The sequence below is a fragment of the Dipodomys merriami genome, unplaced genomic scaffold (genome assembly GCF_024711535.1).
Source record: "Dipodomys merriami isolate MVZ:Mamm:240054 unplaced genomic scaffold, mDipMer1.0.p SCAF_215, whole genome shotgun sequence".
Lineage (NCBI taxonomy): Eukaryota > Metazoa > Chordata > Mammalia > Rodentia > Heteromyidae > Dipodomys > Dipodomys merriami.
The window spans coordinates 449561-476064 of NW_027203549.1; the positions used below are offsets into that span (position 1 = coordinate 449561).

The 26504-nt window shown below is 41.2% G+C and overlaps 1 long non-coding RNA gene across 1 annotated transcript in view; it reads left to right on the forward strand.

Annotated features, from left to right (window-relative positions):
* Positions 1-23005: 23005 nt before the first annotated feature.
* The window catches only part of LOC138834441 (uncharacterized), a 33670-nt gene continuing 30171 nt past the window's right edge, over positions 23006-26504 (forward strand). Inside the window, exon 1 of the long non-coding RNA XR_011374107.1 lies at positions 23006-23272. This is a non-coding gene — a long non-coding RNA (uncharacterized lncRNA). The remainder of the gene's footprint in view (positions 23273-26504) is intronic.

Sequence of the window (26504 nt, forward strand, 5' to 3'; positions counted from 1 at the left end):
TAGCACTCTATCAATTAAGCCACAGTGCCACTTTTGGCTTTTTCTCTTTTTGTGGTACTGAGGAATCGAACCCAGGACTTAGTGCATACTAGGTAAGGATTCTACCACTAAGCCACATTCGCAGCCCAAATCCCACTTCTATGAGAGTGGGATTTATTGGCATACCTCTTTTTGCATAGAAATAGCTTACTATTTCATATCTTTGCCAAGATTTGGGACCAACCTATGACTTAGCAATGAGGAATGATTAATTAGTGATAGCCACCAGGCCCCAGAGGTCTAGGCTCACATCCTACAGAGGGATAGAGAATATAGAGCCAGAACCTTCGAAAACTCCTACAATCTAGGAACTGTGGTCTCCTTGGAGGCAGTGACTGTCTGCTATGTGTCCCAATGGGATACCTCAGCCAGACATAAGACTTCAGTTATTAAATGGCAGAGAAGTATGCTTTGTTCAAGCTGCTGGCTCAGACTTAGTACTCTCTGAGGGCTTTTCCCTGCTTGCCCAGGTTGGGGGGCTGGGCATAGCCAACCTGCTGAATATCCATCATCCATCCTTCATCCTTCCATACACAGAAACATGGAGTTATTGCCACCTTTTTGGGGGGAGGGGGCAGTTCTGGGTTTGTACTATGAGCTTAGGCCCTGTCCCTGAGCTCCTTTTGCTCAAATATAGTGCTCTGCCCTTGAGCCACAGTCCCATTCAAGTTTTCCTTTCCTGTGATCTCTTAGAAATAAGAGTGTGGCGGACTTTTCCTGCCCTGACTGAATTCAAATTGGAATTCTCTACATCTCAGCCCCCTGAGGAGCTAGGATTACAGGCAAGAGCCCCTGGCTCCTGGGTTTCATTTCCTCTTGTTGTTCTTTTTTGTAATTGTAACAATCTGAAATCTTCACGGTGTCATTCCAATGGTTTGCATCCGAAGTAAACCACCCAGGCCTGGAGTTCGAATGCTAGGACTGCCACCCACAAATGGAAGGAGATTCTGACAAACTCATTCCTATTCATGTGAATGCTAAGGGAATGTTATACAAGTAATAAATAAATTTTCAGTTAATTCATGATACTATTTTAGAATGCTACATAAAAATTATTGGATTTATATCTTCCATTCTAGCTCCATGGTATGATTCCCCTAATGGAAGGATATTGACTAATTTTTAATTAATGCTTTTCTAAGTATTACATGGAGGCATAATTTAATAACTAATAATTGGTATTATATATATATATATATATATATATATATATATATATATATATATACAATTTAATATCCTCACATTCCTTGTTTCTCTATGCATGTATATACTATTGGGAACACCTGTGGATTGATCAAAGGTACTCAGAACTTCCTGGCAGCTCAGTTTGCCGGAGGCTGGTGTGCTAAGATTGTGACCGATTTTTGGATTGGCAATTGTAGGCCATGAGTTGAAATCCCAGCATGGCCAAAAATTTATTCCTGGAGTCAGAAGCCAATCTTGACATATTTTTTTTCCTTCTCTGTTAAGGTCCTGGGTCTCAATATGATGTATAATCCATATGCGAATATATCCTATGTGATATGATGTAATAAAAGAAACATATATATGTAATAATACTAAATATATAAGAGTAATAAACAACATATGCAGTATACCTGTGTATGTAAATAGATCTTATATATAAATATTACTTTTTCCAGAGCTGGGGCTTCAATCAAGCCCTGGGAACCGATCCGAATTTCTTGTATTCAAGGACGGTGATCCTTTCCCCTTCACCCACAGTGCCACAGAGTTAACCAGACCCTGAATTCAAATACAAGGCTTCCTGAAAAATGGTGCAAATTCCAAACCAGGGCCTAATTATTATTATTATTATTATTATTATTATTATTATTATTATTATTATTATTATTATTATTATTATTATTATTAGCTGAGCACAGGGCTTGCACTCAGGTCTTGGCATTTTTGCCACAGCCGACCCTTATATCCCAGGACCCGAGTTCAAATCTTGGGCATGGGAAAAAAATAAAAAGTAGAAGCATAAAACTGAGAAGTTCAAGAAGGTGGTTTTACTTTTATTTTCCTTTGTATTGTGACCTTCCTGAGTGCAAATGTCAAGGCCCAGAAAGTGAATATAATCTAACATTGCTGATGTTTGGTGGGCTATTAAGGAAGCCATAGCCAAAACTGGCAACTTAGGTCTGGAGGTCGAATCCCGGGATTGCCTCTAATGAATGGCGAGATTCTAAGAAACCCATTCCTATATAAATCCATACAAATGAATGTTATAAATGTAACAATTAAATTAGTAGTGCATGATTTTATTATAAAAATTATACACAACAATTATACTACATTGACTAATTTTCAATTAGTACTTTATTATGTATTCAATCATGATACTTTGAAAAGGAAGGAATAATTTAATTGCCAATAATGGTGAGTAATATGGTATCTGCAATTTCATAGTATACAGACATCTCTCTCTTGTTTTATGCATCTACATCTATCTATCTATCTATCTATCTATCTATCTATCTATCTATCTATCTATCTATCTATCTATCTATCTATCTGTCTGTCTGTCTGTCTGTCTTTCTGTCTACGAATCTACACATTTATCTATTTATACACTTGTCACTCCTGAGGCTCAGTTATAGAGTGCTCGCCTAGTATGTACAAAGCCCTGGATTCCTCACTACCATGTGTACACAGAAATCCAGAAGTTGTGCTGTCGCTCAAACAGCCGAGCACTAGCTTTGAGCATGAAAGCTTAGGAACTGTGTCTAGTCTCTTGCTCAAGACCCAGGAATGGTACCAAAAAAAGATGGAATGTTCTGACTGCAGCTATATAAGGATAGCACTGCAAATATCTCATCAAAGAGCAAGCCTTGAGTCTGGTGCTGACAGCTGCCATCTAACCTGACTTAGCCAGAGGTAAACTGCTGCAACCCAGCTCCACAGAACCAGATGCTGCTGGCTTGCTCACCCCTGTCATCCAATATACTTGGAGGCTAAGATCTGACACTGGTGGGTTTAAAACCCTCCCTGGCAGGAAGTCTGCGAAACTCTGAGCTGTGGCTCAAAGTGATAGAGCTCTAACCTTGAGCAAACTATCTTAGGACAGTACCCCCAACCTTTCAGGGCAATCCCCGTGTCTGACTCCACCTCCCCCCAAAAAAGCCACCCCTTTAAATCATTAGATGTGAACTTTGTGTGGCTTGGGATGTGTTTCTGAAAGAATGATAATACTGATGAAAATACCCTAATTCTAATGACAGTGTGTGGGATACAGCTATGTGATGAGTCCTTTAGGAGGTGTTGTGTGCTGAGTCCTTCACAGGGTGCATTTTTTCATCTGTTTCTTATAGGAGCTCCACAAGTAAGATGATTGTGTAGATGCGAAACTTGAGGCTCAGATATGTCCTCATGTCAGGGCCAAAATTATGTATGTACCTAACTCTAGTGAGTTGTCTCCTGCAGATAATTGTTTTGGTTTATTTTTCTTAGTCATTAAGAACTCAGGGCCTAGCCACTGACCATTCCCTGTTGGGCTCATGGCTAGCACCTTACCACGTGGAGCCAAGAACCGCCTTGCAACAGAGAGTTACAGTCTAGGTATCTGTAGCTGAGGTCTGTCATCCTTCCTACTCAGGAAGCTTAGATATGATGATATCCGTTCCAAACTCTCCCAGACACAAAAGGTCCCATAAGTCTATTGTCTCCTACTCACCACTTAGAAATTTGAAGTGGAAGCTTGGCGCTGGTGACTTGTACCTGTCATCCTAGCCACTCAGTAGCCTGAGAGCTGAGGATCACAGTCCAAAGCCAGGCTGGGAGGAAATTCCTTGAGAGACTTCTCTCCAGCGAACTACCAAAATCCTGCAGGGGTGCTGTAGCTCAAGTGGTAGGGTGCTTGGCTTTAACTGAAGAGCTCAAGGACAGCTCCCAGGCCTAGACTTCAATTCCTCCAACTTTCAAGAAAAGAAAGAAAGAAACTTGAAGTGCAGTGCTGGGACTGTGTCTTAGGGGTAGAGTGCTTTGCAGGTAAGAATCCCTGGGTTTGATTCCTTAGTAAAACATCACTAGAAAAAAGCCTGAAGTAGCTGTTGTGGCTCAAGTGGTAGAGTGCTATCCTTGCACAGGAGAAACTCAGGTACAGTGTTCAGGTCCTGAGTTCAAGCTCCAAGACAAGTGTATGCACACACACACATGCACACACAGAGAGAGAGAGAGAGAGAGAGAGAGAGAGAGAGAAAGAGAGAGAGAGAGAGAGAGAGAGAGAGAGAGAGAGAGAGAGAGAGAGAGAGAGAGAGAGAGAGAGAGAGAGAGAGAGAGAGAGAGAGAGAGAGAGAGAGAGAGAGAGAGAGAGAGAGAGAGAGAGAGAGAGATACCAGAATTGAAGCTGTGATACCAAATGTTAAAATTCTGAGCTCATGGTCAGCACCCAGGCCCCGTGTTCAACTCCAAAACTTAGCCACCCAGGGCCTATTTAGGAGAGGTCAAAGGTTTCAAAACCTGATGAGCTTCAACAGCCCTAAATAACAGGAAGCATTGTGATATTAGATATATGCTTGGATTTAGCAAGCTTCCAGAAATCTAGGAAGGCACTGTTGCCAATAATGAATCATTGTATTAGGTCCAGCTCCCTTCTTGTCTGCCAAAAGGACCATTGAATTAATTGTAGTAGGTTATTTCCACACTGGAACATAGTATAACAAAGACGGGATAAGTACAGGGAAGTTGGCTTGCCACGGGAGGTGGCACAAATGAAGGCTTCCTGTCAAAACAAAACACTGGGGAGAGTGACAGCTTGGGGTACAAAGAGGCCTTTTTCTCCTAGCCTTCAGAGGCTGCCCACACTCCTCCTCACTAATTGTCCTGGATGGAGTTGTTGGTTACACAGCTGTAGAGGAGTGAGGCCATTTGTCTGCCTGTTCCAACAATGAAGCAGATTTTCTCCAGCAGCCTGGGGTGTGGAGAAAACCTCAGGCTACTCTGGGAACATTGAGGAGAGCCCCGGAACATGCACTGTCTTGCAAACACTCTCTGTGCTATGAAATCATTCTATTTAAAGAAAATTTCCTAGCTGGGTTACTTTCATCATAGGGACTCTGGACATTCACAGATAGAAATGCATGCAAACATACAAGGATACAAGGAGAGACATGCAGTTACTTGTGTTTTTGTTTTTGGCAGGTCCGGGGGCTGTATTATGAGCCTAAGCACTGCCTCTGAGCTCATTTTGCTCAAGGGTAGCCCTCTGCCCTTTAGCCACAACCCCATTCATGGTGATCTTTTATTCCTGTGATCCCTCAGAAGTAAGAGTGCTGTAGACTTTCCTGTCCTGGCTGAATTCAAACTGGCATTCTCTACCTCTCAGAGTCCCGAAGAACTAGGATTACAGGCAGGAACCTCTGACACCTGACTTTCTTTTCTTCTTGTTATTTTTTTTCATTATGACAAAATGAAATCTTCACAGTGTCATTCTAATGGTTTGCATTTCGAAGTAAACTACCCAGGCCTGGAGTTCAAATGCCAGGACTCCCACCTACACATGGAGGGAGATCTTGAGAAAAGCTTTCCTATTCATGTGAATGCTTAATGTGATGTTATAAAAATATCAATTAAATTTGCAGTTAGTTCATGTATATTATTTAATTATATATACGATATTACTCTCAATTATTGATAAATTATCCCTTACTTTATTCAAGTATTATGGTTGAATACATAACAAAGTTTTAATTGCAAATTAGTTAATGTACTAAAATTATTGTTTATAACGTAATCATACACTACTAATGTAATTGTTACTTTACAACATTCCATTCATATGGCTATATAAAAAAGTAGTGGATTATGTCTTCCATTCTAGCACCATGGTATGATTATCCCAATTAAAGAATACTGACTACTTTTACATTAATGCTTTAATAAATATTCAACCATGATACTTCATTAAGTGGAGGCATAATTTAATAATAATTCACAATATATATAACTTAATATCCTCACATTGTCTCTCTCTTATATATATTGCAAACTACACATCTAACTATCTATTTATCTAAACATCTATATCTATACCTACATCTACATCTATATCTATATATATATCAGTCACAATTATGGCTTGTTCCCAGGTTCTCAGAACTGGCTGGTAGCTATGTTTGCCAAAGGCTTTTGTTCTACTGCTGTCCCGTTCATAAGTTCCGCATTGTGGTCTGTGAATTCAAATACCAGCATGGCCAAAATTTTATATGTGGTGTCAGAAGCCAATTTTGACACATACTTTTTCTTTCTCTGTGAAAGTCCTGGGTCTTAGTATGAGGTATAATTCACATGCAAATATATCCATGTGATAATATGTAATAAATATAATAAATGGTATATATGTAATAAACTAAAATAAAACATAGTGGTAATAAATGTCATATGGAGTAACCCCATGGATGTAAATAGATCTCATATATGAATATTATTTTTATCAGTGCTGGAGCTTGAATTTGGGCCCTGGAAACTGGGCTGAAATTCTTGTCTTCAATGACGGTGAGCTTCCTCTGCCCCACAGTGCCACAGAGTTACCTAGACCCTGAATTCAAATCCCAGGCCTGACAGAAAAATGGTGAAAATTCCAAGCAAGGGCCTTAATTTCTTTTGGCCAGTATTAGGGCTTGAACTCGGCTCGTGGCAACTCTGCCTCAGCTTCAGTCATCCTAGGCTGGGGTGCAGCATCTGGACACACAGCCCATCCTGAGATCCTAGGACCCGAGTTCAAATCTTGGGATGGCAAAAACAAAAAAAAACAAAAAAAAAAACGGAGAAGTGCTGGGAAGGTGGCTCAGTTATAGATTGCTTGCCTTGCATGCATAAGAAACTGGGTTCGATTCCTCAGCACCACATAAGCAGAAAAAAGCAGGAAGAAGTGTTAAGGCTCAAGTGATAGAGCCATAGCCTTGAGCTGAATAGTTGGGGGACAGCACCCAGACCCAGAGTTCTGGCACCAAACCGAGAACAAAGAAAGAAAAAATAGTGCCAGGAAAACAAAAGGAGAAGGATAAAACTGGGAAGTTCCAGAAGGCGGTTTTACATTGTTTTTTCCTTTACAACCATCCTGGGTCTAAATATCAGGGACCGTAAAGTTTACATGACCTTGCACTGTTGAACTTTGGTGGGCTATCAGGGAAGCCATAGCCAAAACCAGCAACCTAGCTCGGCGTGCGAATCCCAGGACTGCCACCTATCAACGGCGGGAGATCCTCAGAAACACATTCCGATTTACATCCGTATGAATGGAATGCTATAAAGTAACAATTACATTAGTAGTGTATGATTACATTATAAAATTATACACAATAATTATAGTACATTGACTAATTTACAATTAATATTTTGTTATGTATTCAACCATAATACTTAAATAAAGTAAGGGATAATTTATCAATAATTGGTAGTAATATCGTATATATAATTAAATAATATACAGATATCTCTGTCTTGTTTTATACATACATACATACATACATACATACATACATACATATATACTTATATATATATGTGGGTGTGTATGTAACAATCTACATATATATTTCTACACTTGTCATTCCTGGGGCTCAGTAGTAGAGTGCTCGCCTAGTATGTATGAAGCCCTGGGTTCGATTCCACACTATCACATGCACAGAAAAAGCCAGAAGTAGTGCTGTTACTCAAGCAGTTGGGCACTGGCTTTGAGCATGAAAGCTTTGGGACTGTGTCTAGGCCCTTACTCAAGCCCCAGGACTGGCACCAGAAATAAGTTAGAATGTTCTAACTGCAAGAAAAGAAGGCCAGGATTTCAAATACCTCCTCATAGATCAAGCTGGTAGTCTGATGCTGATGGCTGTCATCTAAATTGACTTAGCTAGAGGTCAACAGCTGCAACCCAGCATCAAGGAACCAGACACTGCTGGCTCACCCTTAGCTGTTCAGAGGGTAAGATCAGACACTGGTGGGTTGAAAACTCAGCCCTGCCAGGAAATCTATGAGACTCTGAGCTGTGCCTCAAAGTGGTAGAGCTCTAGCCTTGAGGAAAAGGTCTTAGGACAGTACCTCCAACCTATGAGCGAAATCTCCTAGGCTGATGGACCTCCCCACAAAATAAAACACCCCTCTAAACTGTTAGATGTGAACTTGTGCAGTTTGTGACCTGTATCTGAAAGAATGGTGTTAAGCACCCTAATTCTAATGACAGTTTGTGGGATACAGCTATGTTATGAGTCTTTCCTGAGGTGTTGGGTGTTGAGTCCTTCACGGGGTACTGTGTTCATGGTGTATTGTGTGCTGAGTCATTCACAGGGTACTATGTGGTGAGCCCTTCATGAGTTTTATTCTTTCATCTGGTCCTTATAAGATATACACAAGTAAGATGATTGTGCAGATGAGAAAGTTGAGGCTCAGATATGTCCCCAAGGCAGGGCCAAATTTATGTATATACTGAGCTCTAGTGACTTGTTTCCTGTAGACAATTGTTTTGTTTAGTTTTCTATATAATGAACTTTGAACTCAGAGCCTAGGTGTTGACTTCATTCTTGGGTTCATGGCTAAGGTTCTACTATGTGGAGCCAAGGACCCCCTTGCAGCAAAGTGTCACGGTTTAGGTCTCTTTAGCTGAGATCTATCATCCTGCCTGCTCAGGAAGCTGAACATCTTGGTACCTTTTCCCCTTGGTGGTTGAGTGGCTCTGATGCTCCTTTATCTTGAAGTAATGATGCCAAAGAGATGTTTGTATCTGGAAATGAGCACATCTCTATCCAAGGACTTTTAAAGTACCATTTAAAAATACTTTTGAAAGTGATTTTAAAATATTCTAATGAAATTTTCAAAAAGTTTGTTAATTTCTGCTGTCAAAATTAAAGTCACTAAATTATGGAGTTAAAAAAAAATTATCCCAGATCACAGACAAAAGCCAGCCTGGGCAGGAAATTCCTTGAGGTTGTTATATCCAATAAACCATCAGAAAGCCTAAAGGGGTGCTATAGCTCAAGTTGCAGTGCACTAGACTTGAGCTGAAGAGCTCAGAGACAACACCAAGGCCCAGACTTGAACTCCTCCAACTTACAAGAAAAGAAAGAACCTTGAAGTGGAGAGCTGGGATTGTTTCTTAAGGGTAGACTGCTTTACATGTGTGAAACCCTGGGTTTGATACACATCCCTAGAAAAAAAGCCTGAAGTGGCTGTGTTACTCAAGTGGTAGAGTGCTGTCCTTGGACAGGAGAAACTCAGGTACAGTGGTTAGGTCCTGAGTTCAAGCACACACACACACACACACACACACACACACTCACGCACACACACAGAGGCACAATTGCCAATAATGAATCATTCCATTAGATTCAGCTTCCTAATTATCTGCCAGAAATATTCTTGAGTTAATGTTAGGAGTTTGGTTCAACACTGAAACACAATCTTACAATGACAGGATGAGTGCAGTAACTTGGCCTGCCATTGAGGTTACACAAATGAAGGCTTCCTGTCAAAACAGAGCACTGGGCTTGGCGCTAGTGGCTCACACTTTTAATCCTAGCTACTCAGGAGGTTGAGATCTGAGGATCATGGTTCAAAGCCACTTTGGGCAGGAAAGACGATGAGACTCCTATCTCCAATAAACCACTAGAAAACCGGAAGTGGCTCTGTAGCTCAAGTGGTAGAGGGCTCGCCTTGAGATGAAGAGTGCAGGGACAGCACCCAAACCCAGAGTTCAAGCCCCATGACCGACCAAAAAACAAAAACAACAACAACAAAAAAACCCAGAGCACTGGGGAGAGAGATAGCTTGGGGTACAAAGAGGCCTTTTTTTCCTGACCTTCCGAGCCTGCCTGCACACATCCTCAATAATTGGCCCGGATGAATTGTTTGTTAAACACCAATACAGGAGTGAGGCTTTTTGTCTGCCTGTTCCAACAATGAGGCAGACTTCCTCCAGCAGCTGGAGTATGGAGAACTCCTCAGGCTATACTCGGAACAGTAAGGGGAGCCCCAGAACATGCACAGTCTTGAACACCCTCGCTGTGCTATGAGATCATTCTATTCAAAGCAAATTTCCTAGCTGGGTACATTTCTTCATAGAGACTGATACAAATACATGCATACATACACAGACACATGGAGTTACTGGCTCTTTTTTTGTGGCATGTCCTGAGACTTGAACTGTGAGCCTAGACATTTTCACTGAGCTCCTTTTGCTCAAGGAAGCATTTTATTGTGTTTTAAACCATGATTACCCTAGGCTGGGGTGCAGCTTTTACACCCACAGATAATCCAGGGATCCTAAGACCGGAGTTCAACTCCCAGCGCTGGCAAAAATACAACAAACCAACAAAAATGGAGAAGGAGACATCAGGAAGTTTTACACAACAGTTTTACCTTTGTTTCCTTAGCACCGTGACCCTCCTGGGTCTCAATGAATCAGCTTAAAAATTGTACATGTGCTTGTATTGATGAAGGCTGAGGGCTCTCAGTGAAGCCTGAGCCCAACCTAGACACCTAGGCCCTGAGTTCAATCTTGGGAGTTCAATTCTGGGCCTGCCACCTTCACATGGCTGAAGATCCTAGGAAACTTATTCTTATCTATAGGAACACTAATAGAATATTTGAAATGTACTAACTGAATTACTAATTAGCTAGTCATTCCAGTTTAAGATTGTGTTCAATAAATATAGGTCATTGATTAATACTTTATAAGTCTTCTACTATAATTGATTAATGGAGGCATAATTTTATACTAAATAATTGGTAATAATATAATATGTAGAAATAAGATATAGAGATCACCCTTTATATAGGGTTATACACTAGAGTCTACATAAATGTCTATCTGTCTCTCTCTGTATACATTTATAGATGCATACATATTTGTAAATACACACTCACACACACACACACACACACACACACACACACACACACACACACTCATTCACACACTGCAATCTAAACATCTATCTGTTTTTATATTGGCCATTCCTAGGGCTTGATCTCAGGTCCTCAAATTTTCCCGCCAACTTCTCTTGCATCAGACTGGTGTGCTAACATTTACGCATTCATGAAGTGGGCCTGCTAGGCCCTGAGTTTAAGTCACAGAACTGCCAAAAACTTAATCCTGGTGGAGAGCCAATTGTCCCACTTGTTTTCCTTATTGGTGAAATTTCTGGGACTCAGCAATGATGTAGAATACATAGGCACATCTATGTCTTATATAATAGTATGCAAAAAATGTTATAAGTGTAGTCATACTCACTAAAGTACATAAGAAATAAATAAAACACAAAATAAAATGAATACACTAACCGCAATATGCAGTAAACCTGTGTAGATAAATAGAAATCATGTATTCAAAATATATACGAATATTAATTTTTCGAGTGCTAAGACTTGAATTGAGGCCCTAAGAACAGGCCTGAATTTCTTGTCATCCAGAAGGGTGATCTTCCCCATCCCCCACCGTGCTGCAGATTTAACCAGACCCTGAGTTCAATTCCCAGACCTGGCAGAAAAAATGGTGTGAATTCCAAGCCAAGGAGCCTCATAATTTTTAAAATATTTAAATGTATGTATGTATGTGTGTGTGTGTATGTATGTATGTATGTATGTATGTATGTATGTATGTGTGTGTGTGTGTGTATGTATGTATGTATGTAGGTAGGTAGGTAGGTAGGTATTTTTATTTTGTCAAGCACAGGGCTTCAACTCATGTTGTGGCAATTCTGCCTCAGCTTTGATCACTCTAGGCTGGGGTGCAGCCACTGGAACCACAGCTGAACCTGGGTTCCTGGGCCCCACAGTCTGACAAGAAAAACAATAATTAATGTGACACAGAAAAAAAAATGGCAACTTCAGATGGCTGCCGGTTCTACATTTGTTTTCTTTGCAAGGTGACCATCCTGTCTGAATGACACTGTTGAAAAATGTTGGTAACCTGCCATTGCTGAAGGCTGGCGGGCTACCAAGGAAGCCATAGGCCAACATGGCAACATAGGCCCTGTGTTTGAAGCCCGGTCACGACCCCTACCAGAGGTGGGAGATCCTAAGAATCTCCTTCCTATTCATAGGAATACTGACGGAAGATTATGAATGGCAAGGTTGAATAGGTTGTTTCTGAATACTACTATATAAATAGAGTGATTTTAGGAGGCCAATGGATTTTAATGAATATTTTTTACATATTCAAAGAATAGTATTAATTACATGGACACAATAGTTTTGGAACAGTGGTTGATTTAATTAATAATTCATTAAGGATGAAAAAATAATATTAATTACATGGAGTGGCAACAGCCCTAGGGTCTATAGCTGAGCTCTCACATCATGCTTTCTCAGGAAGCTGAGATCTGAGGACCTAGGTTCCAAACTATCCCAGACACAAAAGGTCTCATGAGCCTATTATCTCCAATTCACCACTAAGAAACCTGAAGTGGAAGCTAGATGCTTGTCACTCATGTCTGTCATCCAAGCTATTCAGGAGGATGAGATCTGAGGATCATGGTTCAAAGCCAGCATGGGCAGGAAAGTCCTTGAGACACTTAGCTCCAATGGACCACCAGAAAAGCTGAAGTGGCATTTGGCTCAAGTGGTAGAGCACAAGACTTGAGCTGAAGAGCTCAAGGACAGCACCCAGGCCCAGACATCATCTTCTACAACAATAAAAAAAGGAAAGAAACAAACAAACAAACCTGAAGTAGAGGGCTGGGAATGTGTCTGAGGGATAGAGTGCTTTCCAAATATGAAACCCTGGGTTTGATTTCTCAGGACCACAACCCTAAAAAAAAAGCCTGAAGTGGCTCTATGGCTCAAGTAGGAAAGGGCTATACTTATACAAGAGACACTATGTACAGTGTTCAGGTCCTGAGTTCAACCTCCAAGAATCGTGTATGTGCCTTTGCGCCCTCTCCCACGTGTGCGTACACACACACACACACTCACACATACACAGACAAGAAGTGATGCTGTTACACAAAATGGTAAAGCACCAGGCTTTTGCACTGAGCTCATGGTCAGCACCCAGGCCCTGTGTTCAACCCCAAAACCTAGCCACCCAGGGCCCAACTAGGAGAGGTCATATGTTTCAAAACCTGATGAGGTTCACCAGCCCTAGATGACAGGAAGTTTTGTGATACCAGATATGTGCTTGGATTTTCCAAGCTTCCTGAAACCTAGGAGAGGCATCATAGGCCCATCATCACAGGAAATGAAACATTTCATTAGGTTCAATGCCCTACTTGTCCACCAGAAGATCTCTTGAATTATATTGAGCACTGTATCTGAACACTGGACTATAGTCTCATAAAACCAGGATAAGTGCACAGGACGTGGCCTGTCACAGATGGTGGCACATATGAAGGCTTCCTGTCAAACCAGAGCACTGGGGAGAGAGATAGTTTGGGGTACAAAGAGACCTATTTTCCTGAACTTCAGAGCCCATCCACACTCATCCTCACTATCTGACCTGGACGGAGTTGTTTGGTACACATTTGTACAGGACTGAGACCTTTTGTCTGCCTGTCCAGACAATGAGAGAGACTTTTTTCCAGCAGGCCTGGGATGCAGAGAAAACCTCAGGTTACACTGGGAACAGTGAGGGGAGCCCCGGAACATGCACTATCATGAAAACAGTCTCTGTTGTGAAATCATTTTATTGAATATGATGAATGCCATTCATCATAGCTACTCTGGAGCTTCACCTATAGGAATACATCCATATATACCAAAGACATGGAATTACAGGCTCTTTTTGAGGGGGCAGGTCTTGGGGTGGAACCATGAGCCAGGAACTTGTCCCTGAGCTCATTTTGCTCAAGGGTAGTGCATTAAGCTTGAGTCACATCCCACTTCTGGGTTTTTCTGTGATCTCTGAGAAATAAGTTTCATGGACTTTCCTAATCTGGCTGGAATCAAATTCAGATTCTCTACATCTCACCCTTTGAGGAGCTGGGATTACAGTGAGAAGCCACTGGCACCTTCTTTCTTTTCTTCTTCATTTTTAATCGGGACAATCAGACTTCTTAGCAGTCATTCCAATGGTTTGAATTTATAAATTAACTACCCAATGTTCTTTAGAACTGCTTTACCTGAGAAGGATTTTCTCTCCTCATCTTCTCCTCTGGGTCACATGTTTGAAGCCAAAAGTGAGAAATGAGTGTCACAGGATTTGGGAGCAAATGCCCACAGGACATGTCAATTCTGTCACTTAGCATTGAGCTGCAGTGAATTTGCTGTCTCAAGATGAGAAGACCAAAAGCTGGAGCTATCATACTGTCTGCATTACTCCTTTTGTCTATAATATAATCTAGTAATTATGAGTGTTGTGTGTCTACAACCTTAAGTATCTAGAACCCACTAGAAGCATCTTCATGTATCTCTTTTTCTGTAGTGCTTCTCGAGATTTAGACTAAGGGTTTGTGTGGAGGGATTCCTTGGTGTATCCCTGAGGAAAGCCTATTGATTCCCGTTTGGGAGATCTCCGTTCAAATTCAGCCTGTGCAAGAATTCTGTGAAACTTTTATCTCCAATAAACCACCAGAAAACCAGAAGTGGAACAGTGGTCCAGAAGGCAGAGTTCCAGCTTTGAGAGAGAAAGCCGAGAAGGAGACACAGGCCAGACCAGGCAGGAAAGCCTGGGAGGCACTTATGTCCAATTAATGACCAGATGGCTGAAAGTGGAGCTTGGCTGTGGTAAAGCCTCAGCTTTGGGAAAAACAGCTGAGGAATGCATTGGGCCCTGAGGTTAAGCCCTGGGATGTCCACAAAAAATTTTCAAAAAGAGAAGGCCAATTTTATGTATCAGTACCCTACCTACTTATGTCTGTATATTAACTCCCTGAATGCAGACCTTATACAGAGCTTCCCTTTTATTTACTGATTTATATTTCAGATATGCTCCTTTCATATATTGCATCATTCTTTTCATTTCAGGCCCATGGCTTTTCTCTTCCAGGGTTCCAGGCCTGTGTCCTTACATGATACATTGACGCTCTCAGGAGCCTTTATTTACATTTTGTTATGCGGCCAATGCAGGAACCATAACAAACTAGGCAGGGGAAAAGAAGACCAGGTTTCATAGAAGTATCCAGTATTCAGAAAATTAAACTTGGGTAGGTAAAATGGCAACATACTTTCCTAAAAACTACCATTAAGGAAAAGATAGGGAGCTGGGAATGTGGATTAATGAGAGAGTGCTTGTCTAGCATGTAAGAAGCCCTGGGTATGATTCTTCGGTAGTACATACACAGAATAAGCCACAATTGGGGCTGTGGCTCAAGTAGTAGAGTGCTACATACAGTGTCCAGGCCTTGAGTTCAACCCAAGAACTGGCAAAGAGATACCTAGGTAGAATGGTAGGTAGGTAGATAGATAGACATAGGATAGATAGATAGATAGATAGATAGATAGATAGATAGATAGATAGATAGATAGAAAGATGATAGATGAATCTGGTCTTGGATTTCAGGAGGAAAGAAGGGAACAATTCCCAGTCATTACGCCTTCTGCGGGTGCCAGGACACCAGCATTGCCTTCACACAACCAGAGAGCAAGAAGCCTCTCTCTTTCCTACTTCTCAGGCAGCCAAGGGCACCAGAGCCAATTGGTCAGAGCCAGGTTCTAACTCAGATGCTTGGAGAAAGAAGAGAAACAACCCTGACTCTAGTTGGTCTGGGGATTTGAATTAATTATGTGGAGAATGAAGGAAGGAGAAAGGACTGGCAGAGGTATAAGAAGGGCCTTCAAATCTGACAGCTGGAGAGTCAAAAACCCACTCCCTAAGACCAGAGAGCAGGGTTTTTCTACTCTGTTCCTCCCCTCTCCCCGACTAAACTGGCTCTATTGGTAACTTAAGATAGCTTGATTCTCCCTTCACTTGTGGGAAGAATGTTAATTAGTCATTGTTTGAAGAGGCTGAGAAAAGCCTGACCTTGGTGTAACTCTAACAAGTGTTTTAGGTTTCCTCCCATTGCTGGCATTGTCTGGAATATATGAAGTGGTTTTGCTGCTCACTTATCTGTTGAATGTGTACATTCTGCCTCCGAATCCTGTAGACCTGATCTCTGCACCTAGCCTGGCTTTTGAAACTGTTTTCTGTCCTTCAATTACAGTGTTACACTGGAGTTCTTTCTAGTAATGGGGCTAGGGTTTGGAGCCTGAGAACTTCATGTGAACCCAAGATGGGTCAATGTTTCTTTCCTGCTTCTATAGCTCAAGAATTCTAAGAACATTTAGAGTGCAAGTACATCTCATCACCAAGGGAAACACAGGAAGCTCTTGAACATCTGACCTTTCAGAAGTGGAAGTCAGAGTCTCATAGACTTTCCTGCCCTGGCTGGCTTCACCTTGTGATCCTCAAACCTCAGTCTCCTGAGCTAGGATGACAGGCCTGAACTACTGGTGCTCTGATAGGCTCAGAGCTGTAATGACCTTGACAGTACAAGTCAACTGCTATCACAATGGGCTTGGGGAGCATATTAAGCCTTTCAACATTGGACCTTTCAGAACCCTTTAGGACACAAGATTACAATGCTAGAGTCTGAGAGTCTGGGCATATGGATGTGTTACACTTGAACCTTAAGCTCTGACTCCAATTCTGGTATACATCAGTGTTCATTTTCCAAAGAATGATCTCATAATTAGCAAATGGGAAAAGTACCTGGATTAACCCTCACTTTTTCTCAATAATGTGTCTTGAACTCAAGCCTGGGCACTGTCCCTTAGCCCCTCAGGTCAAGACAAACACTCTACCACTTGAGTAATAGCACCACATGGGGTCTTTGGGTGGTTCACTGGAGATAAGAGTCTAACAGGCTTTCCTTGATTGGCTGTCTTTGAACTGTGGTCTTCAGCTCTCAGCCTCCTGAGAAGCTTGAGTTCCATTTGTGAGACACTGGCATCTGGTCTATTGTTTTTGACAGTACTGGGGCTTGATCTTAGGGCCTAGTTACTGTCTCTGAGCTCCTTTTTCTCAAGGCTAGCCACTTGAGCCACTCCACAGTTTCTACCTTTTTCTGAGTATGTGGCACTGAGGATTCAAACCCTGGCATTCATGCATGCTAAGCGAGCTCCTTACCACTAAGCCACATTTCTAGCTCCATGCTTTCAATTTTATCCCTCACTTGCCTATACTCAGGAAAAGCTTTCTGACTATAAATCATCTAAAGAAATCCCAATAGGAAGAAGTCCAAAAATTGGACAAAGCTCATACTTGGAAGAGACTCTAAACATGTGAAGACTGTGACAAATGCATCCATTTAATTATGAATTATGTTTCAACACTTAATAAAATATATATAAAATAAAATAATGAAAAATGAGTCAATGTCCTAAATTGTTGCATAGAATTTTATTATAAGTGTGCAAAATGCAATAAATATTATGTATATAATATGCTAAATACAATAATCAATTAATGAATCAAAGAAAAATAAAATACAAAATCAATAATAAAATCATAATATGAAATTGACATACATAAGTGTATATCATATGTTACACATATATAGAAATATTTTTTCAATTACAGGGCCTTCATTGAGGCCCTGGGAACTCTAGCCTGAATTTCTTTTCCTCAATGACAGTGAGCTTCGCCTTCACCCATGGTGTAAGTGTTACCTGGATGGTGAGCTCAAATCCTAGCAATGGCAGAAATACTGGCCCCAGTTTCGACAGTGACTTATTTTTTTTTAATGGAAGCAATCCTGTTTACTCAGTTCCATACTGAACATTAAAAAAAAAGCAGTGTAGAATTTTGTACAGCTATTCAGACATACTTTCCTTACCTCTAAAGTGCTTCTCTGAGAACTATATTGTTTCTCTTTTTTGTACTTTTTTATTGCAAAAATGTTTTACAGAGGGGTTACAGTTACAGGAGCAGGTTAATGAGTACGTTTCCAATTGAGCATTGTTGACTCCTCGTTTGTTTTCCCCCTACCATCCCTTGCCTCCCATCTCTACTACCTCACCCTGCCAAGGTCAGTGACTTAGTTTTTCATTTTTGGTTGGCACTGGATTTGAACTTAACTGTGGCAACTCTTCCCTCACATTGTTACAAGTTTACCAAGACACTGAGTTCAAATCCCAAGCTAGGAAAGAAAACTGGGAAAAATTCCAAACCAGGGAGCTTTATTTTTTTTTAATTTACTTAAATAATGTTTTTTCTTCTTCTTCTTTTTTTTTTTACAACCATGGGGCTTGAACTCAGTTCGTTTAAACTTTGCCTCAGCTTGGATCTCCCATAGCTGACCCTGAGATCCTAGGCTGAGAGTTCTTGCAGGTAGAAAAAAAACCTGGAAAGCACTAAAAGTGGCGAGCTGTAGAGGGCTGGGGTTTTATGATTTTTTCTTTGGACGGTAACCATCTTGGGTCTGAATGACATGGCTGCAAGGTGGACCTGACCTGCCCTTGCTGATGGCTGGTGGGCTACCAGTGAAGCCATAGGCCAACCTGTCAACATATGCCCTGGGTTCAAATCCCAGTCCTGATACCAATGGCAGGGGATCACAAGAGACTCATTCCTATGCATAGGAATACTGATTAAAAGAGTAGTTCATGCATCAGTCTTGTCTAAAATTGGAGTCAATAATCCTAGAATGCTGATTGGTCTTAACGTTATTAAGCATGAAAAAGATAATATTCCTTCAATGGTGGGATAATAAATACCTAAGAATTGGTAGGAACGTAGTAGTTGTCATTCAATCATAGCTAGACGGCTCTGGCACTCTTTACCAATATATATTTATTTGTATACCACCGTCTGCCTATCCATGTATTGCTGTTTTGGCCAAACCTGGGGGTTGATCTCAGTGCTGGGCAAACACCTGACAGCTTCATTGTCTAGAGGCTGCCATGCTGAAACTCACCCATTAAATTGGGCCTGTTATACACCGAGTTCAGATCCTCACACTGCCAGACATGATGGAGAACACATCTAAAATCTAGATTTTATGTGATAGGATGTAAGCAATGTAATAAATGGTATAGATGTCATCAGAGTCAATAAAATAAATGGTAAATAAATGAATAAAACAATAAATAAAATGAATAACCACACCAAACACAATATGGACTGAACATCTGTATTGAAGTATAAATCCCATCGTTGAAATGTATATAAAGAGTATCTTTTCCAGTCATGAGGCTTGAATTCAGCCCCCCTACGAAGAGGGAATGGCGGGAGATCCTGAGATACTAATTTCTGGACCTAGGAAGAGTCATGGAATGAAATCGATCTCATCCTTGAATGAGTACTTCGTGCATTATGCAAGTAGGAAATGATAGGCAAGACTCATGGGGTATAGATTATTTGTAAAGGTGAGTTGATGAAGCATGACAATAATACTCACAGTCATGAAATGGAGGCATCAGGAAAGATCCAAGAATCAGTAGTCACACAGATTGGATTCCATCACAAGACACCATCAATCCTACTCTATAAAAATATATACTTATTTGCATACTACCTTCAGCTTATGGATGGGTGACTATTGTGCTCGCCACTCTCCCCCCAGGGGGGCTCAAACTTAGGTACTGGGAAGGCCTAGCTCCTTCGTTGCTAACAGGCTGGTGTGCTCATGTGGAACCATTCACCAATGGTGCCTGCTAGGCCTGAGTTCAGCCCTGCCAAAAGATTCATCTTGATGCCAGAAGCCAATCGTTGCACCTGTTTCATTTCCTGTGCAAGTACTGGGTCCCAGCTAGGATGGCGAATGCATGGGCCACCCTGTGGTCATGGAAATAAGTTGTTATCCATGTCAGCCCAGTTATACCTGTCATCATATACTCAAGAAAATACACAATACATTCATGAAAAGCATACAAAATAAAGACAATAAGTACACTCAATGCATGACGCAGTCCACACACGGATGTGAATATACATCCCATGTTTCTATGATGCATTGAGGACTATTTGGCCTTCCTAGGGCTCGATCTCAGTTCCTGGTAACAACCCAGCTCCTTACTGGTTCACAGTCTGTTGTGATCACGTGGACCCACTGTGCAATTGGGCCTCTTAAGCCCCGAGTTCGAGTCCCAGCACTGCCAAAAATTCACCCTGATGTGAGAAGATAGTTGTTGCACCTGTTTTCCTGTGCTGCACAAATTCTGGGTCTCTGCTAGATGGAGAAGGTATAGGCAACTCTATACTCATGGGAATAGGTTGTCATCCAATTCATCACATTTATATCTGTCAACCTATACTTAATAACATACACAATACATCAATGAATAAGACACAAAATAAAGAGAATGACTACACCAAACGCAAGATGCCACCCACCCATGTTTGGAAATATAGATCCTCTGTTCAATTATGAATTAATGACTATATTGGCCCCCACCAGGGATCAATCTCAGGTCCCGGGAATGGCCTCGCTCCTTAGAGGCTCACAGGCTGGTATGCTTACCAAGACCCATTCACCAATTGGGCCTTCTAGGCTTTGAGATCAAATTCCAGCACTGCCAAAAGATTCATTCTGATGTGAAAAGCCTAGGGTTGCACATGTTTTCGTGTTCTGTGCATGTCCTGGCTGTCACTGAGGATGGAGAATGCTGTATAGGTAACTCTATAGCCATGAGAATAGTTTGTCATCCATGTCAGCACAGTTATATCTGTCACCATACTCAATAAAATGCACAATACATCAATGAATAAGACACAAAATAAAAAGAATAACTACACTGAATGCAAGATGCATACCACACCTGTAGGTAAAGAGAGGTCCTATGTTTTAAAAAGGTGGGCTTGCTATTTTGTCCAGTGCTGGGCTTCAAATCAGGCCCTGGACCAGATCTGACATTCTAGTTTTCAAGGATGGTGAGCTTCCCCTTCCCCCAAAGTGCAACAGAGCTACCCACACCTGAGTTCAAATCCTAGCACTGACAAAAGATTCATCCTGATGTCAGAAGCCAGTTGTTGCACACGTTTACTTCTCCTGTGAAAGTCCTGGGTATCAACCAGGAAGGGGAATTCATAGACAACCCTATAACCATGGGAACCTTTTGTCATCCATTTCAGCACAGTTATACCTGTCACCATACTTAGTAAAATACACAATACCTCCATGATGTAGATACAAAATAAGGAGAAGTTCACTAAACACAATATGCTGTTGACACATGTATGTCAATATAGATTGTATGTTTAAATTATGAATTTATGACTATAGTGGACCACCTTGTGGCTCAATGTCACATCCTGGGACTGGTTTAGCTCCTTAGTTGCTCACAGGTTTGTGTGTTACCCTTGACTTATTGGCCAATTGGTCCTACTAGGTCCTGAGTTTAGATCCCAGCACTACCAACAAGTGGATCGTGGAGTAAGAAGCCAAGTGTGAAACTTGTTTTCCTTTTCTCTGAATATCCTGTGTGATCCTGAGAATCCTGGCATGGTGGAGAACATTTCTACAATTCTGGATGCTCTGTGACAGTATGTCATCAGTGAAAAAAACAGAATGGGTTTCATCTTAGCACAATCAATGGTAAATAAATGAATAAAACAAAAAATACAAGGAACAACCACACCAAACATGTATGGACTGAACATCTACTGGTAAGTATAAATCCTATCTTTACAATGTATATAATTAGTATGTTTTCCAGGGCTTGGGCTTGAATTCAGGACTAGTGAACAGGCCTGACTTTCTTATCTGCAAGTACGGTGTTCTTCCCATTCATCTACATTGCTGCAGATTTACCCACATCCTGAGTTCAAATCCAAAGCCTAGAAGAGTAAATGGCATGAATTGCAAGCGAGGGAGCATTTTTTTTTAATTTTACTTTTCTCAATATGGGCCTCATGCATGCAAGACAAACGTTCTACCACTGAGCTACCTTCCCAAGCCCATGTAATCAATGTTTTATGTGACATAATAGTCAATAAAATAAATGTTCAATGCATGAATAAAACAAAAAATTAAATAACTGCACTGAATGAAATATAGTCAACATATGTTTATAAATATAAATCATATATGTAAATTGTACATGACTAGGATGTTTTCTAGTGGTGGGTATCTATTTCAGGCCTAAAGAACAGACTTGAATTTCTTGACTTCAAGGAAACCAGCTTTCCCTTCCCACATAGTGCATCAGAATTACCAAGACCATGAGTTCCAAAACCATCCCTGGCAAAAAATGGCACCTTTATATGTGAGACCCAATTCTTAGTTATTTCATTATGCCTCCATTTTATTAATGTGATTGTTTAAATGCTCAATAAAATATGAACTAACATCAATCAGTGTCCTATAATATAATTGTGTATAATTTTATACTGGAATCATTCAAGAACTGCTCATTCAATCATGACACACATCACATTCCATTGGTAATCATATGGATAGGAATAAGTTTTTTGGATCTCCTGCCATTTGGAGGTGGCAGGACCAGGATATGAACTGTGGGCTACAGCTCATACCACTTAAACCCAAGGATAGGGAACTAACCTGTTTGTCCAAGAACATCAGCAAGACCGATGATTAAGCAGGCACCAGTGGCTCCCAGCAGTCCTCCTTGATACTTACAAGGCTGTGATTGGAGGATCATGGTTGAAGTTATCCTAGGCAGGAAAGTCCTTGAGACCCCTTTCCAACTTCAGTGACAACAAAGCCAGAAGTGCTGTGGCTGAACATTGGACGGCCAGCCTTAAGCAAAAGTAGCTCACAGACTGTGCCCAGATCCTGAGTTCAAGGTCCAGGACTAGCAACAAACAGACATACACAATAATCTGTGCAACCATCTGGTTAAAGCTGGTCACCCTCTTGTCTCCAACTGAATTGACATTCTTCCCTGGGAAAAGGGCTGGGGAGATGCTAACTTCTTGACTCTGCCCATGCTGTTTGCATCACAGGATTCCAGCCACACCCCCATTCTTTCATTGTTCTTTCTGACCAATGGGATACAAGAATTGTGGCCACCCCAACATTCCATGCTGCTTGGTAGAACTGGGATTCTCACTGTTAGTTTACACCACTACCAGCAGTTGAGGAAGGTGAGGTGTTTGAGTGGTGAGGATGAGACTCAAGTTGACTTCGGAGTATAGTAGGAAATTGAGAAGCCTGCCTGCACCCAAGCCGCTTTCCCCCTTTCCCAAGTTTCGAGATTTCAAATATCAGGCAATGTCCCCCTGCCAGCCCGATTAAAGCCCCAACCTGATACCTGGACCTGGTTCTCTACTTTGGGCCCATTTGTCCACAATACCACTGCCATCACTGCTCGCCCCACCTGGAGCAGCCTCCAGCAGCTTCTCCCAGCAGCACAGGTGAGTGGCTGCCCCCAAACCACCCCTACCGAGGTCAGACCCCCCCTGGGAGCACCATAACCCCTGCTTGTTTCCTCTCCCTGGCTCTGAGGAAACAACATTTTGTCCTGGGCATTTCTGAAACAGAGACTCAATATATGCTCTGGATGGGCTGGATCGAGGTTCTCGTATTTGTGACAGGTATGCTCTTCCAGGCCTGGTCCTCTGTAGTTGGGATGGTAGACATATAGCAACATGCGCAGTCATCAATTTAGATGGCTTATCCCCAACTTTTAGTCCACAGTAGCCGATTCTTGACCATAGGTGAAGCTCTGGGTAGGGCGGCAACCATCAGACCTCATTTTCCTCACAGGACAGTTGTTAGGAAACTAGGGATTTATGCAGAGGGATCTCGGGAACACAGCTAGGCACAAAGGGAGCAGCCTTCAGATAAGATTCTCTGCAGTTCTATGAGCAAATGACAAGAAGATACCTGGAAAGGGCTCAGATGGGGCCTTTTATTAATCGTGGAACAGATGTGGGATTATGAAGCAAAACATGGCTCTCTTTCATCATTACCCTATCCCCATATGGAAGGGGATCCTTCATTCTGTGGAGTTTTGCAGCTGGTGAAACCGAGGCACAGAGAAACCAGGTGACCTACTTATGACTTCAACTTCACAGGAAGCTCAGCCTGACTTTGCTACCGTGCTCCCTAAGACAATGGTTGTTATTCAGTAGACTTCTGGTGGTAGGAAGTCCACTTCTTGTCAGTCGTGGGGCTTGAACTCTGTGTCTAGGCACTGTTCCCGAGCTCCTCAGCAAAAGGCTAGCACTCTACCACTTGATCACACAGCACCATTTCTGGTTTTCTGGTGGTTCTTTGGATATAAAAGTCTCACAGACGTTCCTGCCGGGGCTGGCTATGAACCATGATCCTCGTATCTCAGCCTCCTGTGTAGTTAGGATTAGAGCTCTAAGCCACCAGCAACCTTCTTAATTGTAATTGTGACTTTTTTTTTCTCCCTCTTTCACAAGAACTGGTTGAATGGGTGCTGGAGGAAGGGGTTGGGCATCCGCATGTGGCTAGAACCCAAGGTGACCCTCTCATTCTGGAGGTGGGCTGTAGTTCAGGTGCTGTCTTGCTCAGCCTGTTGAAACAGCTCCATGAGATAAGCCCCTCTGTGCCCTGGCTAGACCATGACAGTTCTTCATTGTCCATCCAGCCTTACTGGATTTATTGTATTGTATTGCTTTTGACATCATTTCTAGCACCTGGCCAAAATTATGATACATCGTTACTGAATAAAAATGTAATGCCATCTTAAGAAAGTCATTTAGGGCTCTGGGAAAGTGGCTTCATGGTACAGTGATTGCCTATCATGCATGAAGCCCTGGGTTCAATTCCTCAGTAACACATAAAAAGAAAAATTCTGGAAGTGGTTCTGTGCCTCAAGTGGTAGAGTGCTAGTTTGAGCAAAAAAAAAAAAAAAAAAAAAAAAAAAATCTCAGGAATAATTCCCTATCCCTGAGTTTAAGCCCCTGGACTGGCAAAACAAAAACAAAAACAAAAAAACAAAACAAAACAATACAAAACAATACAAAAACATTTAGTTAGTAAAAGCAAAATAAAGAACCCATACTTGTAGTATATAATTGCTCCTTCCATATTGACACTTGACAATAGTCCCTAATTCATGTACTTATATTAGGATACTGTGTTGAAAAAAGTTTTGTTCATTGTCACAGCTATTAATGCCAGGAATGTGCTTAGATGTCAGGTGAAGATTAATTCTGGAAATTCAACCATTCCAGGATTTTGTGTCATCACTGCTAATCACGAAGAGAAGGGTAGTCTAAGTGTGACTTTTAAACCTTTTGGTCAATTATGGCACCAAAAAGGCAGGGCTAATTAAATGTTGTGAGAGAAGATAAAGAATAACTGCAGATATAAGGAATAAATGATAGTAACTAAGGTATAACAGAAACTGTTCTAAAGAACCATTTTTGGTTATTGAAGAACTTGTTGTCAACTAGGCTTTTCCTCATTGTCTTTAGCATTCTAAATCTCTTAGTCTCGTTCTTAATCTCTGTGTGATAAATCTCCTCTTTGCTGTTCTTTCATAGGTGATCTCCTTTGCTTTCTAAAAATCACAGTCTTTCTATATTTCTCTATGAACATTTCCTGATACTAAATTCACCCACACAGATGTCAGAGGATGCTAGTGTAAGGGTCCCTTAGCTCATGAGTCATTAATGTAACAAAATGGAAATGGAGGACATATTTATTGCTATCTCAATTTTAGAAAAGCTGCAATGTCATCATTTGGTTAAAATTTCCATTTATTGTCAACACAGTGTCATTCAGTGCACATAAATGCAAATATGAGCCAGGTGCTGGTTGTTTACACCTGTAATCCTAACCACTCAGGAGGTTGAGACCAGAGGATTGTGGTTCAAAGTCAGCCTGCTCAGAAAAGTCCATGAGACACTAATCTTCAGTTTACCACCAGAAATCCAGAAGTGGTGCTGTAACTAAAGTGGTAATGCACTCAAGTTGAACTGAAGAGCTGAGGAACATTGCCCAGAATCAGAGTTCAAGCCCTAAAACCAATAAAAAAGGTGAAATATGACTTTAAGTTTCCCCAAAAGGAACGAAAATATCAATAATCTTCCCAAGCAATACAAATAATTTCAAAATGATTCAGTGCACCTAATTTTGCTGAGTAATGTTATGGATTATTTGTTGGACATATTCTCTAAAAACAAATCGTTTAACTAGGGATACAGGTGGACTCATTGAAACAATGAGATGTACAAGTCGTAACGTTGAAAAAAGAACTTTACAACTTTGGTGGGAGGGGAAAGACCAAGAGGGGGGAGGGGATAATACAGGAAGGGATGAGATGGGGAAACAAAGAGGAGGAAACAATGCTTGATTAAAAAAGTACTTGTTCTCTTGCCAATGTAATTGTAACTCCTCTGAACGGTATGCTCACAATAAAAAAAGAAAAAATTGTCAAATATTAGCTTTAAAATAAACTTCATCTAATATTTCATGTTTGAAAAGAGAAATCTACACAGTTGATGTCACTTGGCTTTCTTATTATCTTAATTCAAAGCCAACCCTGGCAGGAGAGTCTGTCAAACTCTTGTCTGTGATTACACAGCAAAAAGCCAGAAGTGGAGTTTTGGTTCAAGCAGTAGAATACTAGATTTGGGGGCTGGTGGGCAGGAAAGAAAACTGTTCAGA